The 20,000-nt window shown below is 33.1% G+C and overlaps 1 protein-coding gene across 17 annotated transcripts in view; it reads left to right on the forward strand.

Moving 5' to 3' along the window:
• The window catches only part of LOC106876118 (uncharacterized), a 165,780-nt gene that overhangs the window by 115,605 nt on the left and 30,175 nt on the right, over positions 1-20,000 (forward strand). For 12 of the 17 annotated variants that reach the window (XM_052973249.2, XM_089363702.1, XM_089363704.1 and 9 more), the window contains one exon: positions 19,214-19,275. The exons of the other annotated variants lie outside the window; for them this stretch is intronic. The gene's annotated coding sequence lies outside the window, so the exon portion shown is untranslated. The remainder of the gene's footprint in view (positions 1-19,213; positions 19,276-20,000) is intronic. 17 annotated transcript variants of the gene reach the window in all.

Genomic DNA, 20,000 nt, shown 5'->3' on the forward strand with positions numbered 1-20,000 from the left:
TGTCATTTAACATGCAATTACATTTTTTGGACATTTAATTTACTTTTATACACTATTTTGTATTTCCTTTTCATTTTCGCGAAGTGCTTACCTTTTATGCTGTACTTGCATTCACGCACTTAAATGAATACAACCACAAAGAAAAAAAATACAGTTATATTTTCAGCGTGCGTACAACTTTCTTGTTATAGAAAAATGTCGCCATCTATATATGTAGCTTATCTCACCTGAAAGCTCATTAAAAGTGGAATCGGTTCAACAACGTTCATTTAAGTCTTCGTTCAATCTTCGACGTTTGTCTATATCGACTCATAGATATATGTATATGTATATGTGTACACAGCGAGAGTTAAACTCACAAAATCCATTGCATTCACGTTCTGGTATGTACATTTCTTTCTTTCTTTCTTTCTCCTACATTCTTCAGTCATCGTTCTTCTTACCTTTAAACATGTACGACATCTGTTAGTTATTTCTGCTTCCTATGTTTCTCTTCTTACATACAGGAAAACATGCATTTTCTGTGACACTTTGTACAGGTCTCCAAACGACAAGTTTTCTGGTGGTGAAATGTGTAGTGGTTGTGACATCACTAGTTAAGGCAGCTAGTGTTCTAGTGTTTCCTTGATTAAATTCGGCTGATAAGCTTCCTTTTAGCTCCAATGGGAATTATTACCCAAGAATTAGCGGAACTGAAATTGGCTAGTTATAGACAAGTAAATCCCGAAGTAGTCTTTGTTAGATCGGTTTATCGTTTAGCGTAAAATTATATCTGCAATAAATTTGACAAATAAGAGGAAGTTTAATAATTCCTCCTATAGCTATGATAGATATTTTTATTACCAATGTATGGGTCTAAAGGAATTATGGAAAGCAAGTAATTGCAAAATTATTACAGAAGTATTATTATAAAGGGAGTAGAAAGAAAAATATTGCAAAAATGATTTATATGATTCTGTTGATATTTTCGAATAAGTCACAGAAACTCTACAGGTGGCTTGTTTCCTTAATTCAAAGATTCAAATTTGTCGCATACTGTGTCCCGCTGGTTTCGCTTTTGCACTGCATTAAAATCATATGTGTCAGTGGAATACTCAGCCACTTACACTCTAATTCTATGACCATGTATTTCAGACGATTGAACATCACGTGAAGCATCTTTAAAACCAAAGAATATTGATATACTCTGTGTGTGTGTGCGTGTGTGTGTATATGTGTGCGTGTGTGTGTGTGTGTGTGTGTGTACGTTCACACTAAATTATGCTACGTTGATTTACATTGTCACTTCATGTTACTTACCTTAACATGGTGATACAAACGGATAAAATTAAGTACCTAAGTAAAACATGTATCGGTGTTGGAATTGTTGACTAATCCCTTAAAAGCGATGTGTCTGTGTCCCAGGATAGGTGAAGCCATCAAAAGAATAAGAGAGTCGTATTATGGATAGATTTAACAATAACTTTACGAGTTATGTACAGTAGCTCTATAACAATTTCCTGGACAGATGTTAGACAAACATTCCAACAATATATTCTCTGTAAAATGGCATTCCTAATATATTTATTGCATTCCTGTTCACTCATTGTAAATTTGTTTCCAGATTAGAGGTTTCCAGTTGAAGAATTACGATAAAAATGATCGAACATGATATTAAGATGTTTTTCACTTTTAAAGGAGAAGAGTTTAAGTATTGAGAAACAGGAAAAAAAAATCATTGCTTGCAAATTGCTATACTGTAAACATGAGAAAGCTGCGATTTTTTCCTCTTTCGTTTTATTAATATAAATATTACATCGGAAGGAATTACAAACCAATCAATTCACAAAAAAAACATTAGATGAGGGATGGTGTTTCATAAATACGCGCCATAAATTTGCAATTTATCTTAAACTTTAAATTACATAAACGAAGAACATTCTAGGTACTTTTTTTTAGAATTTCTACACAACTTTCTTTTCAAATTGAGAATTGAATTATAGACATTAATATAGACATATAACTGCAAACAATATAATTGTATTAAAGTATTAAAACTCACACAACTGAAATAAAAGAGCTAAATTTGTTTTTATTTTGGGAAACGCTATAAATTCAAGTCGATCCTTCGTACAACATTGTTTGCATTTTTGCATTAATTTCCTTTACTTGCTTTTAAGATTGATAGGCAGATAGAGAGAGAGAGAGAGAGAGAGAGAGAGAGAGAGAGAGAGAGAGAGAGAGAGAGAGAGAAAGAGAGAGAGTCAGACAGACAGACAGACAGACAGACAGACAGACAGACAGACAGACAGACAGACAGACAGACAGACAGACAGACAGATAGTTTGATTCCATCTGAAACATGAATATAATATCGACTGAAAAACTACTATATTTGTCGAGTGGAATATTTTGCTTTTTATGAAAACTGATAGAATTGCCCCAAATATTTATGCATACATACACATTATACTACACATACGCGCCCACACACCCAAACACACACACACACACACACACACACACACACATATATATATATATATATATATATATATATATATATATATATATATATATATATATATATATATAAAAGATAATAAGAGTGAAAAAACTACAGAAGGCTTGTGTTACATGGTTAAAGTATATATTTAAATTATGTCAGAAAAATGTAAGAAAAATGTTATAAAAATGTTATAAAATCTTTTTGGTATATAAACATTGTATTTTGAGAAATAACCGGTTTCGTGTTGTCTTTTCAAATTTCTCTACTTCATTGTGTCGTGTTCGTTCCAGTCTGAGAAAGAAGAGTTCTAGATAGGGGGAGGTAATTAGGGATTTCTTCCGGTATAGTGGAGATAATCGAAATCTCGGAGGTGGTAGAATTTGATTAATTTACCATGGTTTGGTTCTATATTTTTCCCCCTCTTTTGTTCCCAGTGGGGTGATGAATTTCCTTATTTAAATGTGTTAGCAATGGTTAAGTTTGGGTTTGTATTTTTGAATGAAAAAGGTTTCCTTATTTAATCTAATCTGTGTTGGTGTTTTAATGGCACATTGATAAAAAGGAAAGATTATAAATTGTGGTAGCATTTGTATTGCGCATTTTTCAATATGATCACTAAAAGGTATCATTCGGTATTCTGGGTGTGCAATCTGCTGGCGGTGCAGAGTGCATCTACGTCTGAGCGATAACCCTGTAGACCCTATGTAGTTCTCGTGGCAGCCCGAACATCTTATTACATAAATAAGATTTTCTGAGGCACAAGTAAAGTTAGATTTAACTTTGAATTTGTGTCCCTCTTTGAAGAGGAATTCTGAACCTTCTAGAATGTTTGGGCATGTTGCACAATTTGGTCGACCACATTTGTTTACTTTCGTATATATATATATATATACGGAGTAAGCACATAAAATGTTGACGAAACTGTCCGATGAACGGGAACGTGAAACTCAGACCAACAGTCTTTTGTTATATTTCTGCTGCTTTTAAATAAGGTATATATATATATATATATATATATATATATATATACATATATATATATATATATATATATATATATATATATATATATATATATATATATATATATATATATATATATATATATATATATATATATATACATATATATACAGATAATGCTACATCTGATGAATATCAGTAACAGTATTGCAAGGTTTAAATTAATAAGAAACACTGCATATGATAGCTTTCTAAGTATGAGATGCGGTCCCTCTGGATTTGCTTTATCAGATTTGAAACTGACTACGGTGTATCATATTATTTTCAATAACTTATATTACGTATAATCTTTCCAATTGACCCCTGACAACGCTAAATATATTCTTCTACCTTATAAATTTATACACTTCTACTTTATATCTAGACACTCAGGTGCAATGCTTGGAATGTATGACATTAGAATCAATGTTGGTTTGTTTTGAAGATCCCCTCCATAATTATCGTAACGGTAATTTCTACCACATTATGGTTCGAAAGTAAACGGTTTTATCCAGTTTTACTTTAAAAGCTCTCATCTCACCTTTTTTTTTTTTAATGTCCGTTTGCACATTTGATCTGCTTATCTATTTTCCTCCTTTTTATTTCGAACATTTGAATATAAGCTCTTCTTTAAATTACTCTTTTTTGCTAAATTGTTTTGAGAAATATCTTTAGATGATACATACATATGAAACAGGAAATAATAAATATATTTGCAAGTTGTATTTCACATGAAAGTACGTAGAACTCGTTATAATCAACATTTATTTGATCTATTGCAACTTACATTTTTCTACTATTATCATAAAGGATATATTTTTTACTATTATCTTAAAGGATATGTTTATCATGCAATTTTATTTTCAAGGTTTTATGTAGTCAACTCATATTGTTGGAATGGTAGTATAAAACTTTTGTAATGTTATAGCATTAATCTATAAGCAGTTGATATTTACTTCCGCGAGTGATTCGGCGAAATACTGTCCGCTACGATAACAATTTAGTCTTTATGTTGATATACGTATAAATACTATGTGCTTGAATTTGTTTCTCCGTCAATGCAGATAACTTATTAGCCTTTAATTAAGAACTTTTGTTTTCATTTTGTTTGTCTTTATTTCTTTAATCTCTGATTTCTGGTTACACGTTTCCAGATTTTTTGGCTAAAATATCGCTTCTATTTGTTTGCTTTACTATAAAGAACTTATAGTTTTGCATTGAAATTTATTTTCATTTTGTTTTTAAGAATTTTATCTTAATATTTGCATATCCATCTTTGCAATTACGTAGTGCTCATCCATTATCAGAGTTGATGGAAAATTCCGGGTAGAGTCTCTTGTGTGTTGATATACAATTGCACGTCTATTGGACGATTCTCAATTTATTTATTTTGTTTATTACTTTTTGTATTAAACTCCATTTTACCCTTCCACAACAATTAAAGTATTTTGGTTTCCTACTTACTGCCTAGTCGCTCAGTAACATAAACCACTAGGATTAGCGATTAAGTCACTTATCGCTGAAATCTAATCACCTTTTAAGTAAATCTTTTATGCAAGGTTTCTACTTGACATTGCATTGTCTGTACTCGCCATTGCATTCACCTTGGTTTATATTATTGAACAATATTTTCTGGTAAAGGTATAAAAGTCACAACTTCATGTCCCCTGTTCTACGCATCAGGAACCTGGCTTTGCTGATAGTCATCAATACATTTATTCTCCAGCTTCTCTGACAGCATTTTAGAATAATTTCTGTATCCTAATATTGATTAGGAATTATTTCTCAATTTCCTCTCCATGACTGTTACTTTGGCATTTTTTCAAAATTACATCTAGAGAATCAATTTCTTAATGCCTTACAGCATTCTTTCTTTTCTATTCAACATTAATAATTTTCAACTTCAAGCATTCCTACTGGTTCTAATGCAATTATTATTACTATGGGGCTAATACAAAGATAATTGTTTGCGTCTGTTTTTGGCGTTGTTGCTTATTTTTTAAATACAACGTTCATGCCATTTTGAAGCGAGGATTTTGATATAGTATATTGATTTATGCTAATGATTTTACTATTTGTTCTTGTTTATTGTAAGCTATCGAATTAAAGACGAGGAAAAAGCAAATCTGAGTGATTTTATTACATAAGTTCAAAACAGAATGCAAAACAGCAGAATCTGCGCTCAATATCAACCAAGTCATTAGCCAGAATATCTTAACTAATACGTACGTCAATATTGGTTGCAACACATCGAAATGGAGATGAGAACCTAAAAGTGGAGTAAGGTCGTTGACACATTTTTACAACTGACAAACGTAGAAGTAAGGACCAGTATTGAAGTGAATCCAAACAAAGCAACAGTAGAGGTTGCAAAAGAATAAAATGTTGAAATTCACTAGTTGTTCGCCATTTCTCCTCATCAGAAAGTTAAGATATCTCGGCCACTTGAGCACTGAGGTCAAAAGAATCGACTTAGTCCTTCACCAAATTGCTGGCTTTGTGTCAAAATTTGAAAAATTTGAAGAAGAAGAAGAAGAAGAAGAAGAAGAAGAAGAAGAAGAAGAAGAAGAAGAAGAAGAAGAAGAAGAAGGAGGAGGAGGAGGAGGAGGAGGAGGAGGAGGAGGAGGAGGAGGAAGAAGAAGAAGAAGAAGAAGAAGAAGAAGAAGAAGAAGAAGAAGAAGAAGAAGAAGAAGAAGAAGAAACCTTTCTACAATAGGCACAAGGCCTGAAATTTGGCGGAGCGGATTAGTCACTTGCATGGAACCCCAGTGTTTCACTGATACTTAATTCATCGACACCGATAGAATGAAAGGCAAAGTCAACCTCAGCGGAATTCAAATTCTGCCGACTTTGCCGTTCGTCCTTCGGGGTCGACAAATTAAGTACCAGTTGCATACTGGAGACTAAACGACTGAACACCTCCCCCAAAATTTCAGACCTTGTGAATATAATAGAAAGGGTTATTATTATTATTATTTTATGTTTGACTTTTGTTTTGCATTTGTACAAGTGGATCCAAGTCTCACCCAGAAACCTTATTATTATTATTATTATTATTATTCAGTAGTTTTATTTTTATAACGTGCTTTCACTTCACTACCGAGCGCAGCTCTGTGCGCCTTGGGTATGTGCTGTGGTTTGCTGTGGTGCTCTTATGTTTACTGTATTGAAAGTGTTTTGCGTAGAATGTGTGCAGTACCCAGTAGTGCAATTTTCTGTATGTTATATATATTTGTAAGTCCTGGTGTTTTTGTTATGTATTTGTCTGAATATTTTTTTTATTATACCTAAGGCACCTACTATGATAGGAATTGTTTCTGTTTTTAGATTCCACATTCGAGTTATCTCTATTTCCAGGTCTTTGTATTTTGAAAGTTTTTCCATTTCTTTTAGAGAAACGTTGTCATCTGCTGGTATTGAAACATCAATTAGAAGGCATTTTTTTCCTTCATGATCTTTGACAACTATATCTGGTCTATTTGCCTTAATTTCTCTATCTGTGTGTATTGGCATATCCCAGAGTATGGTTACTTTCTCGTTTTCTGTGACCTTTTCTGGCGTGTGTTTATACCATCTTTTTTCTGTTGCTATTCCATAATGTTGGCATAGCTTCCAGTGTATATAGGTCCCAGCTCTGTCGTGTCTGTGAATATATTCCTTCTTAGCCAGGACTGGGCAGCCAGAGATAATATGATTTATTGTTTCTTGTCGATCTCCACATATTCTACAGTTACTTGTTATATTTCTTTTCATTATGTGTTTTTGGTAATTTCTGGTGGGGAGGCTTTGGTCTTGTGCAGCAATTAAAAATCCTTCAGTCTCTGCTTTGAGTCCTGAGCTTCTCAGCCATTGCTGGGATTTTTCTCTGTCTATTTCTTTCGCATTTAGTTTAGCCCAGTATTTACCATGTAGGGGCTTTTCTTGCCATCGTTTTATCATGGTCCGTTGCTGTTCTAGTTTTAGTTTGGATTTCATTTGTTTTATAGCTTTTGTTGTTTCTTCTTCTTCTTCTTCGTATTTGTTAGGTAGATTGATTTCTTGTTTGTATTTGTCAGCTTCCTTAAATACTGAAAACAGTTTTTTGTTTTGCTCGTGTTTTGTGGCTATTTGTATTAGTTTCCCTTGCTTCTGGAGTAGGTATTTTTGCAGTCCTATGGTGGTTATTTTATAATAGTTTTCTAGCTGTATAAGACCCCTGCCACCTTCTGTGCGTTGTATATATAGCCTTTCTATGTCAGATTTTGGGTGGTGCATCCTATATCCTGTCATTATTTTTCTTGTTTTCCTGTCTATTTTACATAGTTCGTTTAGTGTCCAGTTAAGGATGTTGTAGCTGTAGCTTATAACTGGGACAGCTAAAGTGTTGATACCCATTATCTTGTTTTTAGCATTGAGCTCTGTTTTTAGTATTGATCTAACTCGTCTGTAGTACTCTTTCTTTATTTTTTCTTTCATTTGTGTATGTTGTATCCTATCTAGTTCATTGACTCCTAAATACTTATATGGTTGGCTTTCGTCTAGTTCTCTTATTTCATTGGCTTTATCTAGTGTTATATTGCTACTTTTAACTAATTTTCCTCTTTTCAGGGTTGCTTTGGCACTATTATTATTATTATTATTATTATTATTATTATTATTATTATTATTATTATTATTATTATTATTATTATTGTTGTTGTTGTTGTTGTTGTTGTTGTTGTTCACTAGTTTTATTTTTATAACGTGCTTTCACTTCACTACCGAGCGCAGCTCTGTGTGCCTTGGGTATGTGCTGTGGTTTGCTGTGGTGCTCTTATGGTTACTGTATTGAAAGTGTTTTGCGTAGGTTGTGTGCAGTGCACAGTAGTGCAATTTTCTGTATGTTATATATATTTGTAAGTCCTGGTGTTTTTGTTATGTATTTGTCTGAATATTTTTTATTATACCTAAGGCACCTACTATGATAGGAATTGTTTCTGTTTTTAGATTCCACATTCGAGTTACCTCTCTTTCCAGGTCTTTGTATTTTGAAAGTTTTTTCCATTTCTTTTAAGGAAACGTTGTCATCTGCTGGTATTGATACATCAATTAGGAAGCATTTTTTTTCTTCATGATCTTTGACAACTATATCTGGTCTATTTGCCTTAATTTCTCTATCTGTGTGTATTGGCATATTCCAGAGTATGGTTGCTTTCTCGTTTTCTGTGACCTTTTCTGGCGTGTGTTTATACCATCTTTTTCTGTTGTTATTCCATAGTGTTGGCATAGCTTCCAGTGTATATAGGTCCCAGCTCTGTCGTGTCTGTGAATATATTCCTTCTTAGCAAGACTGGGCAGCCAGAGATAATATGATTTATTGTTTCTTGTCCATCTCCACATATTCTACAGTTACTTGTTATGTTTCTTTTCGTTATATATTTTCGGTAATTTCTGGTGGGGAGGCTTTGGTCTTGTGCAGCAATTAAAAATCCTTCAGTCTCTGCTTTGAGTCCTGAGCTTCTCAGCCATTGCTGGGATTTTTCTCTGTCTATTTCTTTTGCATTTAGTTTAGCCCAGTATTTACCATGTAGCGGCTTTTCTTGCCATCGTTTTATCATGGTTGCTGTTCTAGTTTTAGATTGGATTTCATTTGTTTTATAGCTTTTGTTGTTTCTTCTTCGTATTTCTTAGGTAGTATGATTTCTTGTTTGTATTTGTCAGCTTCCTTAAATACTGAAAACAGTTTTTGGTTTTGCTCGTGTTTTGTGGCTATTTGTATTAGTTTTCCTTGCTTCTGAAGTAGGTATTTTTGCAGTCCTATGGTGGTCATTTTATAATAGTTTTCCAGCTGTATAAGGCCCCTGCCACTTGTACGTTGTATATATAGCCTTTCTATGTCAGATTTTGGGTGGTTCATCCTATATCCTGTCATTATTTTTCTTGTTTTCCTGTCTATTTTAGATAGTTCGTTTAGTGTCTAGTTAAGGATATTGTAGCTGTAACTTATAACTGGGACAGCTAAAGTGTTAATACCTATTATCTTGCTTTTAGCATTGATCTCTGTTTTTAGTATTGATCTAACTCGTCTATAGTACTCTTTCTTTATTTTTTCGTTCATTTGTGTGTGTTGTATCCTATCTAGTTCATTGACTCCTAAATATTTGTATGGCTAGCTTTCGTGTAGTTCTCTTATTTCATTGGCTTTATCTAGTGTGATGTTGCTACTTTTAACTAATTTTCCTCTTTTCAGGGTTTCTTTGGCACATTTTTTAAATCCGAATTTCATATCTATTTCCTTGGTAAAGCCATGTACTGTCTGTAGTAGTGTTTCCAGCTCTTTGTCATTTCTAGCGTATAATTTCAGGTCATCCATATATAAAAGGTGGCTGACAGTTTTGGCGTAACATTTGTATCCGCATCCCGTTCTATTTAGCAATTCAGTTAAAGGTGTGAGTGCCAGGCAGAACAGGAGTGGAGAGAGCGTGTCTCCCTGGAATATTCCTCTTCTAATGGGGATGGCTTTCGTTTTCAAAAGTCCCTCTTTTGTTTGGAGCTGTAGCACTCTCTGCCATTTATTCATGGAGTGCCTTATGTATTTTATAATAATTGGTGCCACCTTGTTTATGGCTAGTGTTTCCAGAATCCACGTGTGGGGAACACTATCGAAAGGCTTTTGGTAGTCCACCCAGGCCATACTGAGGCCTTTCTTCTTTCTGCGGCTGTCTTCAGTTATGGCTTTATTCATCAATAATTGATCTTTACAGCCGTATGAGCCCTTGCAGCGTCCCTTCTGCTCTTCTGGAAACAGGTTGTTATTTTCCAGGTGCTTACTCAATTTCTGCGATATTATTGCAGTAAAGGCTTTGTAGATCGTAGGGAGACAGGTTATAGGTCTGTAGTTTTGTGGCTTCTCCGTTTCCGTGGATTTGGGAATTAAGATGGTTTTCCCTTTCGTGAGCCATTCAGGCATTGTCTCTGGTTCTGCTAGTATGTTAAAGTTTTCTGCCAGCTTTTTGTGCATTCCTGTCAGGTGTTTTAACCAGAAGTTGGGGATCTTGTCGTGCCCAGGTGCCTTCCAGTTGCTTAGTCTTTGCAGTGTCTGGGTGAACTCTTCGGTTGTTATAGGGGTCCAGAGTTGCTCAGGTGCTAAGTTCGTTGTTTTAATGGTCCTTTTCTGGGGTTGTTGCTTCACCGACCATATTTGTTTCCAGAATTCCTCCAGGTCTTCTGCTGTTGGTGTTGCAGTAATGTCTATTTTATTTTTACCCAGTTCTTGGTAGAGTTTTTTGGGGTTGGATTTGAACTGTTTGTTTTGTTCAAAGAAACGTTGGCGTTTCTCATACCGGCGGATCCTTTGTGCTTTGGCAAGGATATCTTGCTTTAGTTTTTCTTTTGCCTCAGGTAAGTCTTTTTCTGTAATGTTGTATATGTACAGTATTTTTGTTTTCTTCTTGTTACTTAGTTGTGTTGATTGTCTACTAATTTCGTTGAGAATCGATAAATCTTTTCTCTTTTTTTAAATTTTATCCACAAGGTCTGTTTGGGTGGTAGAACTCCTGTTCTGATGTGTTTGAGTGAGTATCCTGCTTCTTTTGTGGCTGCAGTGGCTGCCGCATATATTATGCCATTTAGCTCAGTGATATTGCCTGTTGTTTCTGTGGTTGTTAGTTCCGTGACGGCCAGGTTTATGCTATTTATTATTGATGTTGTTTTATTGTCTATTTTGATTTTTGGGAGATATAATCTGTGGTCCATTCTAAGATCTGTGGTTTTCAGTTCTTTGGTTATTCTCATTTTCATAGTATCGTAATTATTAGGTTTCCCTTCGTTATTTCCAGGTTTTAGATTTGTTTTACCTTCCTTTTCATTCATATGTTTGTCTGTGGTGTTCTGGATTGGTGCTTTTTGTACATTATTATACATCTCTACGGTCTGGGTTTGTTGGTTTTTGTTTACTTCGTTTTTGCCGGAAATGTTACGTTTCTCCTCGTGTTTTACTATCTCAGTGTTTATATTATTATTTGGCATTGTTGTGTGACTATTATCTAGATTTTCCTGATGTATTTTTCCTTTCAATTGTTCTATTTCTATTTCTGATATATTTTTTGCTTTGAGAATATATCTTCTTATGTTAGCTAGTTTGTTAGGGTTCATTGTTTTATTGAGGTCTTTATTTAAATTATTTTTCTTCCATATTTTATAGGTATGTGTTGTTGCGTTTTCGCTTTTTGGGGTAGAGCACTGCTGTAAAATAGGCGTGTAGGATCGAAATGTATTCCTTACGTGTCCATTTATGCCGTTTTCGTTTTGTTTGCGGGACATGAGGGACAACGTCCGGCCCTTTATTTTGACGGTCATCGTTTTCGTAGTGTACCGGTCCGTTCATTTCTGTTGTCAGATTGTTTTGCACTTTCAGATCTTCGTACTTTTTGCATAATAAGCTTACAGTACGCACTTCTCGGTTGTTATTCTTGGGTGGAATAATACCGGTATTATTTAATCTGTTTGTAATTTTTTTTGTACATGGTGTTTGGGTCCGGAGATGGTCTGGTCTTGATGTAGCAAGTGTGTTTACGTTCGCTGTGCGGGTAGTGGAGATATCAAGTTAAAATACATCATTATATTTGGAAAAATAGAAATAAATTTCAATGAGTATTACTTACTCGGATATAGTCCAACCCTTTGTCAGCTATTTTTTGGCTCTATGTGATGTCTTTATTTCCGATGTTTTGGGATAAATTTCGGAGCAGTGATTTATCGTTCTCACATGTTAAACGTCCCCGGTGTAGTCCCTATTATTATTATTATTATTATTATTATTATTATTATTATTATTATTATTATTATTATTATTATTATTATTATTATTATTATTATTATTATTATTATTATTATTATTATTATTATTATTATTATTATTATTATTATTATTATTATTATTATTAAGGCAATGAGCTGGCAGAATCGCTAGCACGGCAAGTGAAATGCTTCGCGGCATTTCATCTGCACGTTCTGAGTTCGAATGCCGCCAGAGTCGTCTTTGCCTTTCGTCTTTTCAGGGTCGATAAAATAAGAACTATTTGATTACTGGGGTCGATGTAATTGGCTTATCCCCTCCCACAAAATATTAGACCTTGTATCTATAATAAAAAAGGATTATTACCTCTGCCTTGGCGAAGGCGGAGGTATTGTTTTTCAGTCGCGTTTGTCTGATAGGTTGTTTGTCTGTGGACAAGATATCTCAAGAACCACTAGATTGATTCGGATGAAACATTCAGTGATGTTTGGCCTCGTGACTGGCACGAACTGATTAGATTAAGGGATCGATTTTTCCTGCTCTTTTACGTAATATTTGAGAGCGGCCGGGTTCATTTTAAGTATTCTCGCTTGTGAGAGCAGTCAAGTTTATTTCAGATATTCTCGCTTTAAAAATCATATCTGGCTAATCGTTGAGAGGACGCCGGCGGCGCCTCAGTTTCTTAGTAAATTATCCTACTGGTATTTTTCAAAGTGTTAGGATGTGTTGAATTTTTGTGTTGTAATTGTGTTAGTGTTCGTTTAAACACTTTTGTGAACTGTTTTTGCTTCTTTGTGGCAGCCTAATTTGAAATGATGTTATACAAGAACTGCAGCTCTTCGGAGTTGTCTTCCTCGGAAGAAGAACTTGTAACATGCATTAAGGAAATAGACAAGAAAATGGAAGAAAAGAAAAGTGTTGCAAAAGTTGCGGAGGTACAGAATAAGGACGTGGATTTAACCAAGTTAAAGAGCTACAAAAGATGTTAAATAGAGAGGGCGACGATTTAAAGTTGTCCCCTCCTCAAGGAGTCATGAAAGTTAAGAGCGAAAGCACGATTATCTACAATATTTATTCAACAGAAGAGAAGAAAATTGAAATTATGCCAACAGATAAAGTAGAGAAGGCCTTGAAACCAATCTGGTAAGATATTAAATATCTTGCTACGGGAAGTAAATTTGGTACAGTGGAGGTTCGCCTCAGAGAGGCATCCAAGGCAAGATAATACTCGGTAACTTCTTTAAGAACTGGTAGTGTGGTACTTCTACCCACATTACCTTGGAAGGCGAGCTTCCAGGGTTAGGGCAGAGGGAATCCACCCGAAATTGATGTGGCCTGGGTGGCGGCTGCTGTATTTCTCTGCAACGAGGATAAAATAGCAGTCCTCCAGGTCACTATGACTGAGAGAAAATTTGGAAAACATGACAGAGACAGTTACAATTGAGGACACGGTGTGTTGAGAGTCAGGGTGGAGGGCAGAATCACTTGATGCTTTAAATGTAGCCTAAAGGGTCACATCATTGACCGTAGTACCAAACTAAAGAAACATTGGCGGAGGTTTACGTTCTTTGAGTGCTCTTGCTCTTATTATTATTATTATTATTATTATTATTATTATTATTATTATTATTATTATTATTATCATTGTTGTTGTTGTTTTTGTTATTATTATTATTATTGTTATTATTATTATTACATAAAATATTATTATGTGGACATTTTTTTACATTAGTGTAAATTATTATTTCGACTAATCAATTTTTTTCTGAGTGGAGATATATTTTGTTTTAAATTTTATACTTAAAAACTGCAATTCTTTTTGCGTCAACGTAACAGTTATTCTGGCTAATAGAATATTTCTTTGTTTTTATTTTTGTGCTTTTGTTATTGACTCTATTAAAGAATGAGAGATCTTTTTTTAATTTTCTCTATTTTTGTTGTTTTTCGCGTGGTACTACGTCGGCCTTGATATTCCTACATGGAGAAATCGAAAGAAATACTTACATTACTTTGTAACTATTTGTTGGCTTCCATTATATTCTTGTGCTATTTGTTATATTTCCCTTTTATTCTTTATTTAATACGCTTTTTATAGAATATGCTTTTATGCTTTAATAGATATGCTTTTCAGAGACAAATCTAAAAAATGCTATGAAAACTATCTGATAAATTAGATATTTTTAAAATAATTTTCTCTTTGCAAAAGAACCTTGAATTTCTGTATTTATAATAAATATATACACGTATCGGATTTTTGGTGGTTTCATAAATGCAGTCATTATTTTGTAAAGTATAACCATTGGTAATTAAACTAGCATCTGCTATAATACATATGTCTCTAGCTGCCGAGCAAAAGCTGAGGTTAATGAAGCTGAAACTTCTGAAATTGGTCGTCAAATAGTGTGTGTGCATTTTTGTTTCTTATACATTTTGCAAATTTTTTTTAAACTGCGTTTAATATTTTTGATATTAAAATTTTTTTGTATTTGCTTAAACATTTCTGTCTTATTTTTAGTGTTACTAGAATGAAAAAAATAAAGGTTAATATAATAAATCATAATAATAGAATCGTTTCCTGGAAAAAAGAGGTCTAGAATGAAAAATGCTGGTGCGGAATGGTAGAATATTTTTAAGTAATGAATCAGAAAAAGTGAGTAATCAAGCCTGGAAAAGCAGGGGACAAGAAAAAACTACTTTAAAATATTGTTGCTGAATTTAAAAACTAGGAATAAATGCCTTTTTATATATTTGATTTTTTACTTAAAAGTTTAAATTAAAATAATTACGTGAAAAGACTAATTGACTACAAGTTACAAATTTGATGTTACAAACTTATGTTTAAAATATCGCATGATAGCAATTAAGCAAAATTGACAATTATAACCTGTAAGTTTGTTTTTTTTAAAGCTGGGGAGCCATTCTTGCATTGAATTTGCTCATTAGTTTACAGTTTTTAAAATATTCTTTCCACCTTAAATAGAAAACACTTTGTTTTCTGATGATGATTTTAAACTTTGGCACAAAGCCAGCAATTTCGGGGAAGGGGTTAAATCGATTACGTCGTTCACCGACCCCGAAAGGTTGAAAGGTAAAGTCGACCTCGGTGGAATTTGAACTCAGAACGTAAAGACGGACGAAATGTCACGAAGCATTTTTGTCCGGCGTACTAACGATTTTGCCAACTTGCTACCTTACTTTGTTATCAGAGAATATAAATTTGAAATTTTACTTTTATAATATAGCTGGAATATTTTATCTCTTCCTATAATTCCTTCTGTGTCTGCAGAGATTCTTCTCCATTTATTCATGACATGTCTGATCTGACTATTGTTTATGCTATTTTACCTATATTTACTCAAAACTTTTTTCCAGGATATACGGGTGTGAAAAACAATCAAAATCTGCACATATATTGGAGCTCTAGCTATATGCACGATTGGTAACCAAATAATGGATCTATAATTATGGAAAGTTGTTATTTCTATAGTTTTGTAGATAGAAATGCTTCTGAAATATTAGCACTGGTTCTTTCAGTACGTCAGTAAACATTCTACCAGTACTCTATGTGCACCTTTTACATATTTTGATATGTAGTTTTAGACAGCTTCTTTCTTAAGATTTTTGTTGTTTGTATTGCAGTATCTAGGCTAATGTTAATAATTATTTTCTATCTTAGGCCTATCACTGGTGCTATCCTTGTCTTCCTCTTTTTTCCTCAGTCGAAATTTTGAGTCCTTATTACTATTTTCTGTAACCTCTGCTACTTTGTCTGTACCTGGCCCTACTCATCTAATATCGGTATTATTAGTATCTTTATTACTCAAAGGTGGGGGAATATATGAATTTGTTTCCTTTTATAAAACAGAATAAGTATATCTTGGAAAACTTGTGTAAAGGTATTCAAGTTTAACAAAACAATTTCAAGCTTAACAAAAACGTTCAATGCTAACAAAAATGTGGAAGGTTAAAACATGCTGATTGAAAATGCTTTAGCAATATTTACCAAACCTAGAACTGATATTCTCTTGATCATAATATATTTATCATTAAATTCAATATGGCTTTGTATTTACAGAAATAGTTTTGTTTCACTCCAATTGTGCTGGTTCATGTGGGTGAGTGTGCGCGCAAGTGCGTGTGTGTGTGTGTGTCTGAATATCTAAATGCATGATGATATCCAGAATACAGTGAAATATTTTAGTCCTGGTCATAAGTGTGCGCTTGAACGCCGGTCATGTGTCTCTCTATATCGAATCTCTTCTTTGTTTTTAGTGTTGTTTACCCTTGATTTATATTGAATACTATCATCATATCGGAATGTGACGATATACTTCTTAGTTTGATTAGAATTTCTTTACGCTGTAGGATTTCATTTTTCATTGGATCTCAAGATGGGAGAAGAGCCTTGCCTGAAGTGTTGTAAACGACATCCTCGCCTTCCTTTCATAAAATAATTCTTACATCTATTTGAATATCTTATTTATTTTTTTTTTTCTTAATTTAGCATGTGCCGTCACTATAATCACTGACAGATTACTTCAGAAATTTCGCATCAACTTTGATGCGATATACTTTCAGAAGACTAAGCAATTAAAAATAGTTGAAAGATTTTAAGTGAGTAGATAAGAATGTATGAAAAGATTAATGAATTTCCTTCTTTTCCTTTATTTTTGATTTGTAGATAAAAATAAAATAAAATTTGAATTTTTCATTCAAGAATAGTTGCAATTAATGTAAATTTGTAAACGTATTTCTAAAACTCAATAAAGGTTATACAGTTGATAAAGTTCTTGGCTGATATCAAATTAAAGTGTAAGTTAGATTTTCTCTATAGATTTCTTAAGATTGGTTTACGAACGTGCATAATATTTTCTCAAGCAAGTTTTCCGAAATCTTTTTGTTATGATGGAGAAGAATATTTTAGTTCTAGCCATGTTTTGCAGAAGGGTAGTCATTATATTAAGTATATCATTAGGGTGGTGAGATTAGCAGAATTGTATGAGCGTCTGAGTTCAAATTCCACCAAAGTCGACTTTGCCTTTCATCCTTTCGGGGTCGATAAAATAAGTATCTGTTGAGAAATGGATTCGCTGCAATCGATTTACCACCACCCCAAATAGTTGGCCTTGTGCCAAAATTTGAAATCAATATTAAACGTATTTTGTGTGTGCGGGATTGTCAATAAAGCTGTCGTACATGTCTATGGAATTACTGTCTTTAAAGAATTTTCATTCATGTCTGTTGACATGCAAGGCAAAATTTTACTACTGGATTATCTTACGCTATATAAATTTATTTTTCTTTGGTTCTTCTACATTCTTTGCGAAAGATATAAATTTTGAAAATTCTGTGTACATAGTTCCTGTCTTTTCTCGTGAAGTAGTCTTTACTAAAAAGACATGTATTCAATTTCTGTAAATTATGATTTTTACATAATTTTTCTGAGTTTAGCATTTATCCAACTTTTAGCGTTTTATAAGTATTCATAAATTTCCCCTCATCTTCTTTGTGATGTGCATCAGACATTAAATAAATAAGAATACTTGAAAGAATACTTGAAAGAATGTAGATAAGAATGCCAGAAAGTATATATATAATTTAAATTTTGAAAACTCTCTAAAAATTGTAAATAATGATAAACTTCTTAAAAATAACTTATAATCCCACAGGTAATATTTAACTATCTATCTCACTTCAAAGGAAGCAACAGCTTTTCAACTTTATTTTCACCAATGGTATAACAAATATTCTTCAAATCTTTCCAATTCTATACTTTATGCTTTCTGTGCCACAAAAAATGCATATATTTATCAATCTATTCAAATATATTTATCTACTTTCGTAAAGACTTTCAGAAATATTTATATGCTTGGTTTTCTTAAAGATATCACACTGAAGACGAGCAGAAATTTCTGAATTAATTTATGATAATAGATAATAAATGCTAAATTGTATTAAGATTCAGAGAGAAAATAATGTAAATATTTTTAAAATTATATTTTAAATTGAGAGGAAAGTGTTTATTGAACATGTTTAGTAAGATATCCCTTCCTTGCGAAAAATACAGAATAGAGAATGAAAAGCACACATATGAAGCCACGCATATACATACATGTTTTTTCATTGAATTATTGGGATTATTGTGCGTAGCACTCATGTTCACATTTGTAAAAGTATAATGTAATAATAAATGTTTCTGCATAAAAAAGAAAACATAGACTGAAAGCAAGATAGAATAACGTACAAGAGTGCCAAGTAATTCTCGGAATCGATCATTTGTTATATCATTTTTGTGGTATACCTATATAGATGCGCATTTGTGCCTATCTGTATCATAGACTGAATGTGTGCGACACATTTAAGTATATAAAGTCCAAAATTTGAAATTAAATTACGCATTAAGTTTTAGTATACTGACATAATGTATTTGTGTGTGGGAGATATGAAAACTATGTATTTTATAATGGAATTCAACAATCAATTTAAATATTTGTACACAATTGTCATAGCTATGTATTTATTCATATTACATATGTAATACTAAATTTACATCAGTCAATCAACATTATGTTATGATACATCAAATATGACTGATTTGTAGAATCTTAGCCATTTCATATTTTCTTCGCTGTCTGGTAGAATTTACTGGAGATAAAACATAATTATTATTATACTGATTTTAAATATAGCTATCAACGAAACAAGATGGTTAAAAAGACGTCTCTTAAATCTTCTTAAACATTTATCTGTATTCACTTTAAACTTTTACAGTATTACAGTTAAATGTTACATTTAATATTGATCCTACTGCGAGAAATAACACAAAACCGATTACTAAAATGAAAGAATGTGTAATTTTGTTTCGAATGTAATGAAATACAAATTACCACGTATATATAAGCATTCTCAATATATAGATTTATTTCAATTTATTGTGGAATATATTAAATTTTTCCTTTCTGTTTCAGATATTCCACCGAAAAATGTTTCCAGACTGCTGAAAGATGTATATGGCATTCTTGAGTGAAAAGTAGGTAACGAATATACAGCAGGCGATATGCAAACATTATTGACTCATATATACAGAAGAACGAGCTTAAGGCGAGGGTAAAAGTTGTTAAGAGAAATATATTTCTTGACTCATATGTCACGATAGAGAATTCCATCATAGAACGTTCTGAATAATTAAAATGAAATATATACTCACACATATACGCGCGCATATAAACATGCGCACACACGTGCACGCATGCGCACACACAAATACACACACATACGAGTTCTGGGCTTTGGGTAAAAGAAAATACGGGAGGATCAATTAATTATGATTTTATTCAACATATTCCTCTCTCAGATTTACACACTTATTGCAGTGGTCAGTCAGTGTTTTCTTACCCCTGTAAAAAGAACACGGAAGGTTGAGCCTCCAGCCAGGCCTTTCGCGTTACTCTTAAAGCCAGGAGCGTTTCAGCACCCGCCTCGTATGTTGTTTTCAGTCTGGAGGTTTTTCAAGACTACAAGTTCTTGATGCTCACACATACACGTATATGTCTTATGATATAAATTACATCATATTAATCATTTCGAAATTATACAGCAATGCATGTCATTAATGGAGGGTGTATGTAGCTAAAGAATTCCAGAATTGCACACATCCCCAATAACCAAGCTATAAACTTAGCTCTAAATCTCAGAAGGAAAAATAATCACCATTAGGGTAATGAAAGCCTTTGTTGTGTCTCAAAGGCAGAACAA

Source organism: Octopus bimaculoides, chromosome 15 (assembly GCF_046866305.1).
Source record: "Octopus bimaculoides isolate indiv1 chromosome 15, ASM4686630v1, whole genome shotgun sequence".
NCBI lineage: Eukaryota > Metazoa > Mollusca > Cephalopoda > Octopoda > Octopodidae > Octopus > Octopus bimaculoides.